The following is a 16,867-nucleotide window of genomic DNA, read 5'->3' as shown; positions in this document are numbered from 1 at the left end:
CTATTGATTCCTAAAATATGGAGTTCAGGCTACCCATGAATAAATTGGTCCATATGAGGTTAATAATGACTTCCTTCCTGTCTAGGTGTAAAGCTTTGTTGGAGGAAATTCAATCCCTTCTTGGTCTTTTTGGCCTTTGCAGCGAGGGTGATACCAGGGGCTAGAATATTTTCTCGTTGATTGGCTCTGGCTACAAGGATTATTAAAAACCCTTTTGCACATGTTATTATTTCTAAAGAAATTAAAGAAAACTTAAAGATTTGGGATATATTCTTGAGCAGTTTTAATGGTTCTACCATATTGCAGGAAGAATTGACTGACGACTTCAGCCTAAACATTTTCACTGATTCCTCTGGCACTATAGGTTTTGGTGCATTTCTGCAAGGCCACTGGTGTGCTGCTGAATGGCACAAGACTTGGAGGACTTCAGAAATTCTACATAATTTAGTTTTACTGGAACTATTTCCAGTGATAGTTTCAGTGGTTATCTGGTGTGATTTGTTCAAGAATAAGTGCATTCTCTTGCACACAGATAATAAGGGTGTATTATATGTAATTAATCAGTTATCCTCTAGATAAGAATTAGTTGTTAAAATACTCAGTTTTCTTGTGTTACATTGTATGAGATTTTTTTTCCTGGAGTCGAGAATAACATAGCAGATGTTTTATCCTGTTTCCAGTTTTGCAGGTTCCGAGAACTGGCTCCGGAGGCAGATCCAATTGGTTTCCCTTGCCCACATTTCCTCTGGGGCTTGATCTGGGATTGATCTTTGCCACCCTCAAGAATTCTGTTTCCATCAAGACCTGGGAGGATTACATGAATTCCTGGTACAAATGGTCTTTTTTTTGTTCTAATATGTCTATTAATCCTTTGAAAGTAGATGCGTATGTGGCGTTATCTTTCGTGTCCTCTTTAATGCATTCTAGTTTCAGTCCAGCCTCAATACACAAAATACTAGCAGGAATATCCTTTTTCCCAAATTTTTTTGGCCTTCCTTGCCTAACATCATTTTAGCAAGTTTTGCAGGTTCTTAAGGGTTTCAAGAAATCCCGCCTGAGTTTGGACACCAGACGCCGTATATCAATTGATTTATTGGGTAATCACCTCTCAGTTCTTGAGATTGTCTGTCTTTTTTTCTCCCTTCAAAGTTTATTTAGCCTTTTTTGGAGCATTAAGACTGGGGGAATTTACAGCTCCAAATAAATCATCGTCCATCATTCTGTTTCTATCTTCTCATATCTCTTTGATGTTAATTCTAATAAAATATACACCAGTATATCTAAAACGGACTCACTTGGTCTGGGCAGACATATTACTTTATTCTGTTCTTAGAGTCTGGCTATCTATCCTGTTTCCAATGCATCTCGATATGTGTTGGTTAGGCCTTTGTGCCATGGTTCTTTTTTCATTCATGGCGATTTTTACCCACTCACGATATTCAATTTTTCGGCTATTCTTTCTTCATGCCTCAAGAAGTTAAATCTTTCTGGGTTTCACTTTACTTCCCATCCCTTTAGGATTGGTGCTGCCAGAACTGCCAATCATTTAGATTTCTCCCCTACTGATCTTAGAAGGGTAGCGCGTTAGTGATAGGTACAAACCTTATGTCCATTCTAACCTGTTTATTTATTTAATTTCTGTTCTTTTTCAGGTTCATCCAAGCATACAATTTGAATAGTTGGTCATTCATTTATTTTATGGTCCAAGAATCGCGTCCAGGACTTATTTGGCCAATTTAGGTTTGAACTCTAATATATTCCAGGTTCTTTGGTGGGACATTAGAGGCCTCCGATGGATGAATGTTAGAGACCAACTGATCTATTTGTCAAGTATTTGGCCTCCACCCAATGTTTTAATTATTCATGCTGGGGCTATTGATGTTGGAAAAATAAAGAAACGGGAGCCTCTCTGCGAGATTAAAAAATACTTATGCTCTTTTAAACTATTTTATTCTCATGTTGTCTTGGCCTATTCGGAGAAGATTCCTAGGCTTATGCCCTCCACAGGGTTATTTTCACTACATTGATAAGATTCGGAGACGCCTGAATAGGACAGTACATAACTATTTAGTTTCCTTTGGTGGACTATCATATCGTCATGTTGAACTTAAGGTGTTTTTTGCCTGGTCTATTTAGGCACGACCCGGTGCATCTGTCAGACATTGGCTTCAACATAATCAACATGGGTCTGCAAAACATGATTGATTTAGCCACGGTATTGGGGGGGGCCTTGGCCAGCCAGTTCCTTGCTGGTCTCGGCTAGTGGGGATTAGTTTATCTGGATGGACATTGTGACTAATTTTGTTTATGGTTGATGGTTTAGCCAAAGACAGCTCTATATTGGTTAAATATAAATATATACAAATATATAAATTTGCTGTTTTGATTCTAATTAAGGATACCCCCATAAATTGCACTGTGGCCAAAATAAATTCCAATAAAGTCTTTAAAGTTAATTAATTACTGTGTGCTGTGTGTTATTTGCTACTAACTCCTTTGTGCTATCCCATGAAGTAGAACACAACTGAATTGGCTGGGCCGAGATACAAACTGCTTGTTTGGCTTGGCTGAACACCATTTTAGTTTGGTCATTCTTTGAACTTCTGTACAAGTAAAATTCAAGGTGAATATGGACATATTTATTAAATCTGCAAGTAAAACAACATGCAAAGTGTTTGGGCTTTTCCATAAATAAATACATAAATAAAAAATTAAGCTATCCAATATATTCTTCAAAATATCTATTCCTGGATTCAATCACATTCTATTCATGTTTATGCCAGTGTATGTAATGAGGATATTAGGCTAAAAATCTAATTTACAGGACATCCATGTGCAGCAAATATGTAAAGCCAAAAGCAATTCACAATCAAAACAGTGTTGGACATCAGAGTGTATTCATACTGTAAATAAAGTGAAGTGGAAAATCCAGTTGAAGTACAAAAAAGACTTGATCGTGGGAGCTTAATTCAGCAAATATGTTTATAAAAACCATAGAAATATTTGATGGGCATACAACGGTGAAGGAACAACAAAAATATCACTATAGTTAGTTATTATCTACTAAAGAGTCTGAAGGGCACATCTTAATATGTACATAGGGAAAGGGCACTTATACACAGGGTGATTTTTACTAGTCAACAGATTTTAGATGGGTATTTTTGGAAAATGTTGAAAATGTTGATAAAAATGCATGTGAGAGCATCAAAAGGGCTTGCTTTTTTTCTTTTTTTTGCTCACAGTTTTTTTTTTTTCAAAAAAGTTTATTAAAGCGATAAACAGAAAACAGTATCAGCAAAAAGGATCAGATGACATATATATATATGACAAAAAGTTGGATGACAAGATTATAATAAGCTGGTAAACAAACCATATGACTCTAGAGATCATACAGTGATAACAAACATTGGTATAGTTCATGCATCAATCCAAAGATTGTGAGAGAGAGAAAAAGAAAATAATCAATGTCATGACATTCATTTATGTAATTTGTAAGAAAAGAAAATACCAAGAAAGAAAGGAGAAAAGACGAGAAAATCAAATCAAATAACAAAAAGAAAAAACATGAGGTATGATCATTTTTGTAATCTGAACAGGAACCAAGGATTCCACTTTAGGTCGTATATATGGGTCGTGTCATGCAGAGTATGGAAAATCTTTTCAGTTAGCATCACATGATCTGTGCGTGAGAGAACCTGAGATAATGGGACCGACGGGGACTTCCAGTGTAGTGCTATGGTCCATAGCATAGAGACACAGATGGAATGAACTAGCCTTACCAAGGGTTTAGGGGTGTCAGGCGGGGTTTGGAAGAGAAGACAGTGTTGATAAGTTAGGGATAATGCACGGCCTGCGAGTTTGTCTAAAATTTTCAACACCTCCAGCCAAACTGGACGAATTAACTCACATTCCCAAAAAATGTGGATAAAGGTGCCCAGGTGATTGCATCCCCTAAAACAGCTAGGGGAGGTATGAACATAAATTTTGTGCAAACGTACCGGGGTGTAATACCATCTGGTAATTACTTTAATGGCAGTTTCCCTAATTGTTAAGGATCTGGTGCATTTACACATATTATTCCACCCCTCCTCCCAATCTATGACATCAGTTCCCAGTTCCAGCTCACGTTCCCATTGTGATCTATAATTCAGAGTCTGGGAGTCTATAAGTCCCTCAAGAACTTTGTAGATCAGGGAAATCAGCCCTTTTTGGCTTGGGAAGTTGAAGCATAAGTCCTCGAAAATGGTAATATGGTCCGGGGACCGAAGTCTGTAGCAGGAGAGGAAGAAGTGACGGATTTGCAGGTATCTAAAATATTCCCCATCAGGGAGTTGGTGCTGGGTCTGTAACACCGAGAAAGGGATGAAACCAGAACCCGTCACAAAGTCCTTCAACTGGGTAAGTTTGCATTGAACCCATATTCGGAACGTCTCAGGATGGAAAATACGCTGGGGGGAATCTAGGGTCGCTCAAGTAAGAGGCGCCCATAGAGCTCTCAGAGGTAAGGTTGTATTTGTTTTTGTAGCGGTGCCATAATAGTAGACTATCCGCCACTATATTATTCAGTGTACGTAATGTTGAGTGAGGTTGGTGTGTTGACCACATAAGGCCAGGGAGATAAAAGGGTGTTATCGAGTCACTTTCAAATCGTACCCAGGGTACTCTTGAGTTAAGGATCGACCACTGCGCTTGCTGCGTGAATCTGCACGCCAGATAATACAACCACATTTGGGGGACCCCTAGGCCTCCACTTCTCATAGAGCTGTATAGGACTCCCCTGGCAAACCTGGGCGACCTATCATTCCAGATAAATTTATTAAAATGGGATTGGAGGTTGAGGAGAAAGGATTTAGAAAGTTTGACTGGTAGGGAGCGAAACAGATATAATAGCCTGGGAAGGATGACCATTTTGAAGGCTGTGATTCTTCCAATAAAGGGGATGTGTAAAGGAAGCCAGTTCTTAAGCGTGTTTTTTAGTTTCGTAATCAGTGGGGGATAATTGACACTAAAGAGGTCGCGAAAGTCTCCGGGCAGTCCCACTCCTAAGTAGGGTATGTGTGAAGTGGCCCATGTAAAGGAGTAATTACGTTTAATAAGGGCTAAGTCAGTGGGAGAAAAACCCACAGGGAGGGCAACAGATTTGGAGACATTGATAGAGAGCCCAGAGACCTTCGCAAAACTCGACAGCGTTGAAAAAAGGTTGGGGAGCGAAACATTTGGATTGGTTAGGAACATCAAAACGTCATCTGCATACATGCAAAATTTGTACATTGCATCACCTTTAGTGTAACCAGTAACATCAGGATTTCTCAAAAGGGCAATCGCAAGGGGTTCAAGGGCTAAAGCAAAAATTAAGGGGGAAAGGGGGCACCCCTGTCTAGTGCCTCTACCTATTGGAAAAAACTCAGAGCAACAACCAGGGAGCTTAATACAGGTCGTAGGGTTAGAGTAAAGGGCCTGGAAACCCACTAGGAACTCTCCATGAAAGCCCATACGTGGCAGAAGAGCGTTGATATAGTCCCATGTGATGCTATCAAATGCCTTTTGTATGTCCAGGCTTAGCAAAAGAAGCCTGCGGGAAAGTAGGTTAGCATCTTGGATAATATCAGTCGCTAAGCGAATATTGTCAGTAATTAAGCGATGTGGAATGAACCCTGATTAGAAGGGGGATATCAAGGAGGGGATAAACTTTGCCAGTCTGTCAGCTAAGACTCTACTAAATATTTTTATATCATTATTCATAACCGAGATAGTTCTGAAGTTTTGGGGCAGATTATGATTCTTATTTGGTTTTGGGATTAGCGACATGTTGGCCAACAACATTTCCTCAGGGAAGCGATTGCCAAGTAGGACTGAGTTAAAGAGGTGAACCATTCTTGGGGCCAGGATCATGGAGTATTTTTTGTAATATAGGGCCGAAAAGCCATCAGGGCCTGGGGCAGAGCCTGTTTTAAGTGATTTAATTACACCTAAGATTTCAGGTATTGTGATAGGGGCATTAAGTTCGTCTATTTGTGAGGTGGAAAGGGTCGGGACGGGGATGTTATGGAGCCATGTTAAATCCTCTGGGGAAGGGGGAGTGTTGAGGAGATGCCAAGAGTTTGGTGTAAAATTGCTCAAAAATTTTGAGTACTTCTTTGGGGTGCGAGGACACTAATCCGTCCTTGTTAGACAGCCTATATAAATGAGGAGGGCGAATCAAGTTTGACAACCATCTGGCAAAAATTGTCGATGCTGAGTTATTAAATAGTAAATAACGGGCCTTAGTCTAACGGAGTGCCTTTTCAACCTTAGATGATAAAAGGGAATCCAGTTCTAAACGCTTTTGTTCAATAGAGTGCCTTGTGGTATCTAAGTGTAACAAAGGTGTATTTTTATATAAATGATCAAGCTCCTTGGTTAACTCCACTATTCTAAGTCTGTTGGTCCTGTTACGGGCAGCAGAAATACTTACAATTTTCCCTCTAATGACGGCTTTATGCGCCGTCCAGAGAAGTGAAGGCTCCATATCTGATTGGGCATTAAGAGAAAAATATTCTTCCATAGATTGAGCTATTTGGGAATCTACCGCTGAATCTGAGAGAATGGATTCATTCAATCTCCAGGAGTGGAGTGTAGGGGCAAGTCTAATAAACCGTGGTAAAGGAAGTAACCTGATGATCTGACCATACACAGGGATGGATAGAGGCGTCTAAAGAATTGGCAAGTATGATTGGGGATGCGTATATGAAGTCCAATCTCGCATAACTGTTGTGAGGATGGGAGAAAAAGGTGAATTCCCTGCAACCCACGTTATGTGCCCTCCAGGTGTCGGTGAGTTGGAGATCCTGCAAGCCACCGGTGAGAGATTTTGGGAATGCTCGAGAGGCAACCGTGGTCGAGGAGCGGTCCAATGTGGCGTTAGCTACTGAGTTAAAGTCTCCACCTATGATCATATGGGAGGAGTGGTATTGTGCCAGTTTCTCAAAAAATGACCTAAAGAAGGTGGCCGGGCTGTCATTCGGTGCATAAATACTAGCAATAGTAAGTTCCCTGTTGTGAACAATCCCTTTAACAATCATATAACGACTTTCAGGGTCCCTGAACATTTGCTTAACCTCCATCGGGAGGGAGGAGTGGAGGAGTATGGCGGCACCCCTGGTCTTGGATGAGTGGAGTGAGTAAAAGGCTTGAGGGAAATTAGGAAATTGGAGTAGGAGGATCTTAGCCCCAAGTTGTTTATAAAAGGCGAAGGCTTTACGCCATTTGGAGGGGGAGTTAAATCCTTTAACATTGTGCGAAATACAGGTTATTGCCATGGCGTGTGAAGTAACGTGAAGATAGTTGGGGGCTCAAATCTAATGAAGGGAAGGGGAAATTGAGTAATAATCATACACTCATACATTAAAGCCGAATTCGTAAGGGGGGCCGCCACACTCCTCCCTAAGGTCCATAGGGAACCGACCAGTAACACTGAGGGTAGAAATAGATCACAGAACCATAACATGAAATAATCACATACTGCAGTAGAATCATAAGATTTGTAAAATGATCGACCAACTTGAAAAAGAACAAGAAAACATAGAAAAGTAAAACTAACAACTGAAAAAACGATTCCAGCCTCTAACATAGACTTGGGGATCAACATTATTGAAAGATGTGGGTACTTGTGGGAGAGAGTTCCCACACCAGAGAGAAACTCATATACCGAGACAACCAGGTCTCGTACCCAGTAGGGTTGCGCAATGGTAGATAACACCCACCAGAGAAGCAACCAACTACTGGGAGGGGAGCCATGGTACAGCTCCTAGGGACATGCGGAAACCCAGAAGGGTGAACAAAAAACGCTTAAAAAAAAGATGCATAAAAAAATAAAAAAAGAGTTTCTCTTGAGAAAAACAGAGTGTGATTTTCCTCTGGGAAGTCTATGCTAGCCGCATACCAAACCTGAGATGAGCCGGGGTAAGGAACAGTTAACGAGGGCTATCTTCCCCACGATGTCCAACATCATACCAGATCCTACGTCTGTCTTTCCTGGTCAGGGGTGTTTGCCATATAGGTGTAGCTCTGGGGGTGGAGGGCAGCCTGCGAATCGCAGTGGCATCCAAAAGGCCAAGCTTTACCAGGATCTCCTGCCCTTCCAAGACAGTGGTGGTGAAATAAGTTGTGCCATTATGGGGGATCACTAGGCGAAATGGGAATCCCCACCGGTACCGGATACGGGCTGTTTGCAATACCGTGGTGATCTCTTTCAGGCCCCTTCTCCTCTCCAAAGTTGCCGGAGCAATATCTGGGAAAATCTGGATATAATGATCATCGAGGGTTATCCTCTGCTTGTTGCGGGCGGCTCTCAAAATTTCTTCCTTAACCAGAAAGTCCTTCATGCAAAGGATGACATCCCTAGGGGGCTTGTCCTCTGGAGGTTTGAGACGGAGAGCTCTGTAAATACGTTCGCATTTGAACATGTTTGAATCATAGTCAGGAAGAAGGGATTTAAACAATCTAATCACCACAGGAATGAGCTCAGACTCAGACTCAGGAATTCCACGGAGGCGCAGATTATTGCGCCTGTTTCTGTTGTCGAGGTCTTCGATCTACACAGTTTTTTTTTTACATGCTGGAAACCTTATACAACCAATGAACAATTGCTAATTTTCTCTATAGAAAAAAAGTTTTGAAGAGCCAAGTGTTACTAAAGTTAGTAAAAAGTAACAGAAGATTGAGTGTAGCTGATTTTGATTTTGATCTTTCTGATAGATCTCAATTACTTTCTTTCTCAATTGTTCCTGAATTTCTTTGGGTCTCGGCATGATGTGTAGCTTTTAAGGATCTTCTGGTGGACCTTACTGTGTCAAGCAGCTCCTATTTAAGTGATGCCTTGATTGTGAACAGGTGTGGCAATAATCAGGCCTGGGTGTGGCTAGAGAAATTGAACTCAGGTGTGGACAACCACAGTTATAGTATGTTTTAACAAGGGGGGCAATCACTTTTTCACACAGGGCCATGATGGTTTGGATTTTTTTTCACCTTTAATAATAAACACCTTCATTTACAAATTGCATTTTGTGTTTATTTGTGTTGTCCTTGACTATTGTTTAAATTGGTTTGATGTTCCGAAACACTTAAGTGTGACAAACATGCAAAGGAACAGGAAATGAGGAAGGGGACAAACACTTTTTCACACCACTGTAACTGTTCTTACAATTTCTGCAGTTTATTATTTTTGTAGACCATTTAGTCTAAAGCCACCGCCATCTTTGTGGGGTCCTCTCGCTCCCTTCTCTACCTGATCTTCCTCTCTTCGTGCATGTCAGTGCAATAATCTTGCACATGCACCGTAAGGTTAAACTAAGAAACTGATGAATGCTCAGCAATCTCGCGACATTACAATAAAATTACATGGTGTAATGCTGATGGAGACACAGCACATAGCTGAATTGATTGATGGCACATTCAGTGTGCCGTCAATCGGGATAGTAATGCGCATGGGCGAGTGATGTAATTGTAACAAGTGTGGGTGATATCTTCTAAACAGTGGACCTGAAAGAACTTGTAAAGACACCCACCAAAGTCTTTTTTTATGAAGCTAAGTCTTTTATTACCACTTTAAAGCGGAGTTCCTCCCAAAAGTGGAACTTCCACTTTAAGCACTCCTTGCCCCCTTACATGCCACATTTGGCATGTAATTGTTTTTGGGGGGGAGTTGGTACCTGGTTTTGACAGGTACCTCCCATCCCACTTCCTCCTTCCATCTTCTGGCTGCCTAGGTGACTCCTCCTCTCCCCCTAGGTGGGCCCTCCCTCTCTGCAATCTTCTGGGACACCTTACAGGTCCCAGAATATACTAGGAGAGTGCAGCATGACTCACTCATAAGCAGTGCGTGCCTGGCTGCGAAGCCGCAAGCTGTCATAGTTGGGTGTGTACAGATGCAATGACGATTCCCAGGAGAGGAGAGGGAGAGGAGCAAAGCTTCTGGTGGCTGCATTGCTGGACCCTGGGACAGGTGAGTGTCTGTTTATTAAAAGTCAGCAGCTACACTTTTTGTAGCTGCTGACTTTTAATAAATTGAAAAACGAGTGAATCTCCGCTTTAGGAATATACTAATAGTGTTAATGTGTGTAGTCTGGGTTTAATTGCACTTGAAGCTAGGTGCAGTTGCCTTTGCTTGTATAATGTGAAAATATATTTCATAATATATAACTGTAAGTTATATTTTTGTGTCTGCCTAGTGTTCTGAGTTAACATTTAGAGTCTTGCTTTAATGGACAAAAATCTAAGAGGTTAAATTAGGAAACAGCTCCAATGTATATCCCTCAGCTTGTTGGACAAGTCATGTGTAAACTGTCCTGCTATTTCAGCTTTTAAATGCATCAACTTCCCTCTATATACTTAAGGCCCTCTGAATTTTACCCTGGTATTCGATTTTCATAGTAAAACACCATGAAGTTGTTATTGTACTACATGTGAATGATAAACGGAGAGGGCACTGCATCATCATGGCACTTAGCATTAACCATCAGAGCAATTTCTACTTTTTAGTAAGAGCTTGGTAGCAGAGAGCATCGCATCCTAGCAATTTCAGCCACAAATACCACTAGATAGAGCTAGGTTCATGCTGGAAGAAGAATTGATTGTGCCAACTGTTCATTTTCAAATTCACTGCATTTTTGCACATTATTTACCAAAGGAAATAAAAGATACTTCAGAGACTCTGTGACTTAAAATTAACTTGGCATTATAGAAAATGGCATTATAGATGTCACTATTGACATCTCCTTTTAAAAATCATAGTTGCCTGCATGCCTGCCATGGTACCCTCTTGTCTTAACAATTTGGGCATTATTTACTAAAGGCAAATAGTCTATTCATTTTGCAAGTGAAGGCACACATTAAAAGGGAATTTTCCCTAGAGCCTAATGGATATGGAGAAGTTTCACATTGCAAAGATTACTCAATCACATAGAAGCAAAATAAAAAAACATTTTTGCTTGCACATGATTGGATGACTGAATTCAACACAGCTTCACACATTCACTAAGCTCTATGGAAAACTTTCTTGCAAATGCCACTTCCCTTGTCTTTTGTAAATCAATCACTGTGTGTCACAGGCTCAGAAATAGTATGCAAACTGGGACTGATATTTCTCTTACTTTAATGATTTCTATGTTTGGTGTAAGCTTGTTACTCAGAAAGAAGTAAAGCCAGTGGGTTAGCATTTTGAGATTAGCAGTGGCATAATATGTTTGCTTGATAGAAAAACTGTACCAAAGCCATATGCATTTAATATGGCAGCAAGGTATAAATCAATTATAATACTACAATAAATTATGGTTATTAAATGTTTGGTTCATTTATTAACCCAGAGCTCCCATAAACACAGCACAAGCTTTCAGTCCTTAGCCGGGTGCAGTGCTGTTAGCAGCGGTGTACCTGCCACGAGACAAACAAGGTGCCCATCAGTGCCAATCATTGCTGCCTATTAGTGCCAATCAGTGCTGCCTATCAGTATTGCCAATCAGTGCTGCCAATCACTGCTTATCCGTTCTGCCAATCAGTGCCCGTCAGTGCTGAAAATCAGTGCCCATCAGTGCTGTCAATCAGGGCCAATCAAGACTACCTATCAGTGACTCCTCATCGGTGCCATCTATCAGTGCCCACCTGTGCTGCCTATCGGTGCCACATGACAGTACAGCTTCATCACTGCAACCTCATCAATGCCCATCAGTGCTGCCTCATCAGTGCCCACCAATGCTGGCTCATCCTCTGCCTCGCTGACCCCATCCTCTGCTTCATTGCCCACATATGTTGCACTTGGACAAATCATGTCTCAGAATATGATGAAGAAGCCACAGCTGTTCAGTGTGAATGCCTGCAGCTTCCTCATCAGACCCTGAGACAAGAACGGTATACTGCGGCTGGGGTGGGACAAATTTACATGGGGTGGGGAGGGCGACCGATTTTAGTTTTGCCTAGGGCAGCACAAAATCATAATACACTACTGGCTGTCAGTCACTATGATATAATGGATAGGATAGGCACAGACAGTAGTTTCAAGACAGTCGGGTACTAGGGCTGTAAATTAACTCCTTTCCTATTGCAAGAAGACCAGTCAGATTAATTATTTTGTTGTATATAGGGATTTTAACCTTTATCCATATAAAACAGTCTGGTTTTTATACTATGGATTCTTCTTTTAAAGTAACTCTGTACTTATGCTAAAGTAATCAAAGTAAACCTGATCTTGTACACCTGGCCTAAAACTTTAAATTTCCATGTTTCAACATTTGTAAAAATCAAAACTTGCCTAGTATGCCTTACTAAGCATTCCTCCCTTGTGATAAGGCCCAGCCCTGATGATTGGCTATTGCTGCATTGCAACTGCGAAAAAACCAAATGCAGCAATATATTGTATTTTTTTCTTGGGTTTATATAAGCCAGGGGTCTCAAACTGGTGGCCCTCCAGCTGTTGCGCAACTTCAAGTCCCATGGGACATTGCAAGGCTGACAGTTGCAAGCATGACTCCCACAGGCAGAGGCATGTTGGGTCTTGTAGTGTTGCAACAGCTAGGGAGCCGCCAGTTTGAGACCCCTGATATAAACCTTAAAGTATTTTCCTAAGTACAGCATCTTTGTACAGTAGAATAAGTAATTTAACATAAGCTAACAGGAGTTTTGTTTAAAAAGATAATTTACTGTACTTTTTATAAACAGCACGAAAATGAGCTGTAAATAGAATATTCTAAAAAAAATGTTAATAGTTATAGGGTAACAGATTTGGAAATCTGTAAATGTTCGTGCTGGGAATGTAGCAATACATTCACGCTAATAATCACCATACTCTATTTTAATATCTTTAGTTAGAAAAAGTGAATACTATAAAATTTGTTTTGTCTTTAAATTTTCCCATAACCAAAGCTCAAAGTCTGAAAGCTGTGAGCCCTAAACTAACTTCTCAAAAAACTTCTCTTTTTACCTTTCCCGAAAGTGAACTAGGCTAGTATTGTTGTCAGATTGTGTCTTCAGAATTTAACATTTGTTTTAACGGAAAACCGAGGGCGGCAAAAGTGAATTAGAATGTGTCAATAAAGACGGGGGCAGGGAGGTCAGGACAGCGTAGGAGTTACATTTAGTGAAACGTGGATCAAGAATCACCAAGGTAACATATTGCTTTTATGATTGCTAACCAAAGGTGTTGGTTGGAATTTCACTGTAAATACTTCTGAAAAAGTAACGTTGTTCTTATTATTTGCCTCAACTGACGGCCAGCTTTACAGCATTTTGACCTTTATGTACTCTTTTATCCAAGATAATGAGTGCCAATTCATTGACACACAGATACTAGTCAAAACAGAAACCATTTTTCCTTATTTTAAAGAAAGTTTACATTTCAATGGCTGCTTTGGGTTACTGCACATTTTTGGGTGTTTCAAACATCAACTAATTGGACACTATTGTTGGGATGAAGATGATAATTTATCAGTGCAAGTTGCCTCTCATATATTTTCAGTAAGCGATCCTCTTGGAATCAGAATAGAGTTCATTTAGAGTTCAAAATTACATTTTAGGATAAAAACCCCAAAACAGATAAGTACAGATAAATACTGTTACAGCAAAACAATGTCTAGCAGATGCTAATCAGCTTGTATCAATGTGAGCGGTTGGCACATAAAGAGACGCAAGACTTTAATAGACACTGAGGATGCCACGTTTGGTATTTCTAATTGAATTATTCTGATCCACTATGAACATTCCAGCTATTGTAAAATGTGCTAAGTTTATTTTATCTTCTGCAAATAGTCAGGGAATATATGGCTGTAGTAGCCTAACTTCACTCTCCTTTGTAATTACATGGTTGATAGTACCCGTAATATCAAAATGGTGAATGAAAAACAATGTCAGAGTTTTCTAGGATGGAGACATTTTTTTTTCCACTTTTAAATGTGGCTTTGATTTTATTTAAAGCTAAACCGTAAAAAGATATAAAAGGCACAAACTGATGAAGTTTTGTAGGCTAGTAAGGTAGAATTTGAGTTGTTATCAGCTTCTTACAGTCATTGTACAGCAAAGCTTAAAGTGGTTGTAAACCCTTAAAAAACACTTTGACCTACTGGTAAGCCTAGATTAAGGCTTACCTGTAGGTCCAAGAAATATCTCCTAAACCTACATGGTTTAGGAGATATTCACTAAAATACAGTATCACCTGTCTACGGCGTATGCGCTGTAGACAACGGCACGCGGGCGCACTATCACCGTTAGCAGCATGCCGCTGCTAACGGCGATATGCCATTAGTGGCGGCTCCCATGCGCATGTGCGAGAGTGACGTCATCACTGCTCCGGCACTGTGAGTGGCTGGAGCAGCGCTATCCGGAAGAAGATGGATGCTCCAGACTACAGGGGACAGCGGTGACATCGCTGGCTCCTGTGTAAGGTAAGTGACACATAATGGGCTACTGTGCGATGCATAGTAGCCCATTATGCTTTACCTTTGCAGGGAGACAAAGAGAAAGTAAACTCATCAGGATTTACTTCCTCTTTAAAGATGCTCACATGCACCCTCCCAAGAGAAAAAAAACTCTCTAGAAATACACATCAAACTGAGCATGTGCAGCCTGTGCCATGGCTCTGTATTATCAGGAAATATATTGGGGACAGTGGAAGGAGGAGAGGATCAGAGCAGAAAGGATCAAACATACTTTTTACACAATGCCAAGGATTAACCCCTTAGGTTCCACAGTGAATATAACAAGCTTGCTTTACAGACTGATTTTACTTTTGTGGGTTTAGAAACACTTTAAGGATTACCGAGGTTGCAATTGACACTGACCTTGCACACTCTGTGACATTTCCAATTAAGAAGAGCTGATGTCAGACCTACAAGAGGTGACTTTACAATTATTGTAGCTAGTCAGAGATTTCCCTTAGCAGGCTGTGTAGTAAAGGGAATTTGTTTAACTATTGTAGAAGTGTACAGTAGAATAGTTGCCCTCAGGATCTGGTCATCCTGGATAGCACTGACCTGAACCCTGTTAGCCCAAAAGCGTCTCCTCAACTATAAATTGGTAAGATATCTGTTAGTGGTTTTGCCCAAAAAAAAAAAAAAAAACACAGTTTTGTTTCTCATTTTTAGGAACTGTTTAACCACTTACCCACTGTGCACTTAAACCCCCTTCCTAACCAAACCAATTTTCAGCTTTCAGTGCTCTCACATTTTGAATGACAATTACTCAGTCATGCAACACTGTACCCATATGACATTTTTGTCCTTTTTTCACACAAATATAGCTTTGTTTTGGTGGTATTTAATCACCGCAGTTTTTTTGGATTTTTTACGCTATATATGAAAAAAGAACGAAAATTCTGTTATAAAATACATTTTTCTTAGTTTCTGTTATAAAATTTTTCTTAATAGTATTTTCTTTATACATTTTGGCCAAAATTGATACTTCTACATATCTTTGGTAAAAATAACTCAACTCAGTGTATATTATTTGGTCTTTTCTGAAAGTTATAGAGTCTACAATCTATGGTGCCAATCACTGAAAATTGATCACATCTGATGTACCGATGGCCTATCTCATTTCTTGAAACACTAACAAGCCAGGAAAGTATAACCCCCCCCCCCCCATAATGTCCCCCCATAACTTTTTGGAAAGTAGACATTCCAAGGTATTTAGTAAGAGGCATGGTTAGTCTTTTGAAGTTGTAATTTTTTCCTACAATTCTTTGCAAAATAAATGGCAGAATAAGGACAAAAGAGACCTGCCACAACTGGCACCACCATGCCTTCATCCCTGATACGTAGATATATAGAAAGAAGAAGGGGTAGTGGGACTTTACATGAGGCATGTCTATGCAGTGAGTATGGTGATACCCCATGTGTGAGACTTTTCCACAGCCTGGTCACATACAGAGGCCCAACATGCAGGGAGCACCATAAGGTGTTCTAGGGGTATACATTTAAAATATCATTTGACTACCTATTACACTTTTATGAGGCACTGTATTGGCACTGATGTGCACTGTAGGGGCATGGATGTGGCATAGATGGGAACTGATCTGGCATAGATGAAGCATGGATGAGCATGAATGAGGCATAAATGAGCTATGAATGGGGATAGATGAGCCATGGATGGATATGGCTGAGCAAGGATGGGGATGGCTGAGCCATAAATGTGGATGGATGAATTGTGGATGAATGAGGATGGCTAAGTATGGATGATTATGGATGGGGATGGCTGACCATGAATGAGGATGGCTGAGCATGAATGAAAATGGCTGAGTATGGATGGGGATGGCTTAACATGATTGAGGATGGCTGAGTATGGATGGGGATGGCTGAGTATGGATAGGGATGACTGAGCATGAATTATGATGGCTGAGTGTGGTTTCAGTATGGGGGGGGGGGGGGGGGTGACTGAGCATGAATGAGGATGGCTGAGTATGGAGTATGGATGGGAATGGCTGAGTATGGATGGGAATGGCTGAGTATGGATGGGAATGGCTGAGTATGGATGGGAATGGCTGAGTATGGATGGGGATGGCTGAGCATGAATGAGGGTGGCTGAGTATGGCTTAGTATGGATGGGGATGGCTGAGCATAAATGAGGATAGCTGAGTATGTATGGGGATGACTGAGCATGAATGAGGGTGGCTGAGTATGTATGGGGATGAGTAAGCATGAATGAGGATGGCTGAGTATGGATGAGGATTAATAAGGATGGCTAAATATGGATGAGGATTAATGAGGATGGCTGAGTATGGATGGGGATTAATGAGGATGGGTGAGTATGGATGGGGAATGGGGATGACTGAGCATGAATGAGGATGGCTGAGTATGGATGGGGATGGCTAAGCATGAATGAGGATGGCTGAGTATGGATGGGGATG

The 16,867-nt window shown here is 40.7% G+C and overlaps 1 long non-coding RNA gene across 1 annotated transcript in view; it reads left to right on the top strand.

The window, feature by feature from the left end:
* Positions 1-2,456, top strand: part of LOC143983324 (uncharacterized) — a 62,287-nt gene extending 59,831 nt beyond the window's left edge. The window contains exons 2-3 of the long non-coding RNA XR_013274593.1: positions 681-828; positions 1,653-2,456. This is a non-coding gene — a long non-coding RNA (uncharacterized LOC143983324). The remainder of the gene's footprint in view (positions 1-680; positions 829-1,652) is intronic.
* Positions 2,457-16,867: the final 14,411 nt, after the last annotated feature.

Source organism: Lithobates pipiens, unplaced genomic scaffold (assembly GCF_037356315.1).
Source record: "Lithobates pipiens isolate NorthernLeopardFrog02 unplaced genomic scaffold, aLitPip1_a1.2 Scaffold_16, whole genome shotgun sequence".
Lineage (NCBI taxonomy): Eukaryota > Metazoa > Chordata > Amphibia > Anura > Ranidae > Lithobates > Lithobates pipiens.
This window is presented reverse-complemented; position numbering and strand designations above follow the sequence as displayed.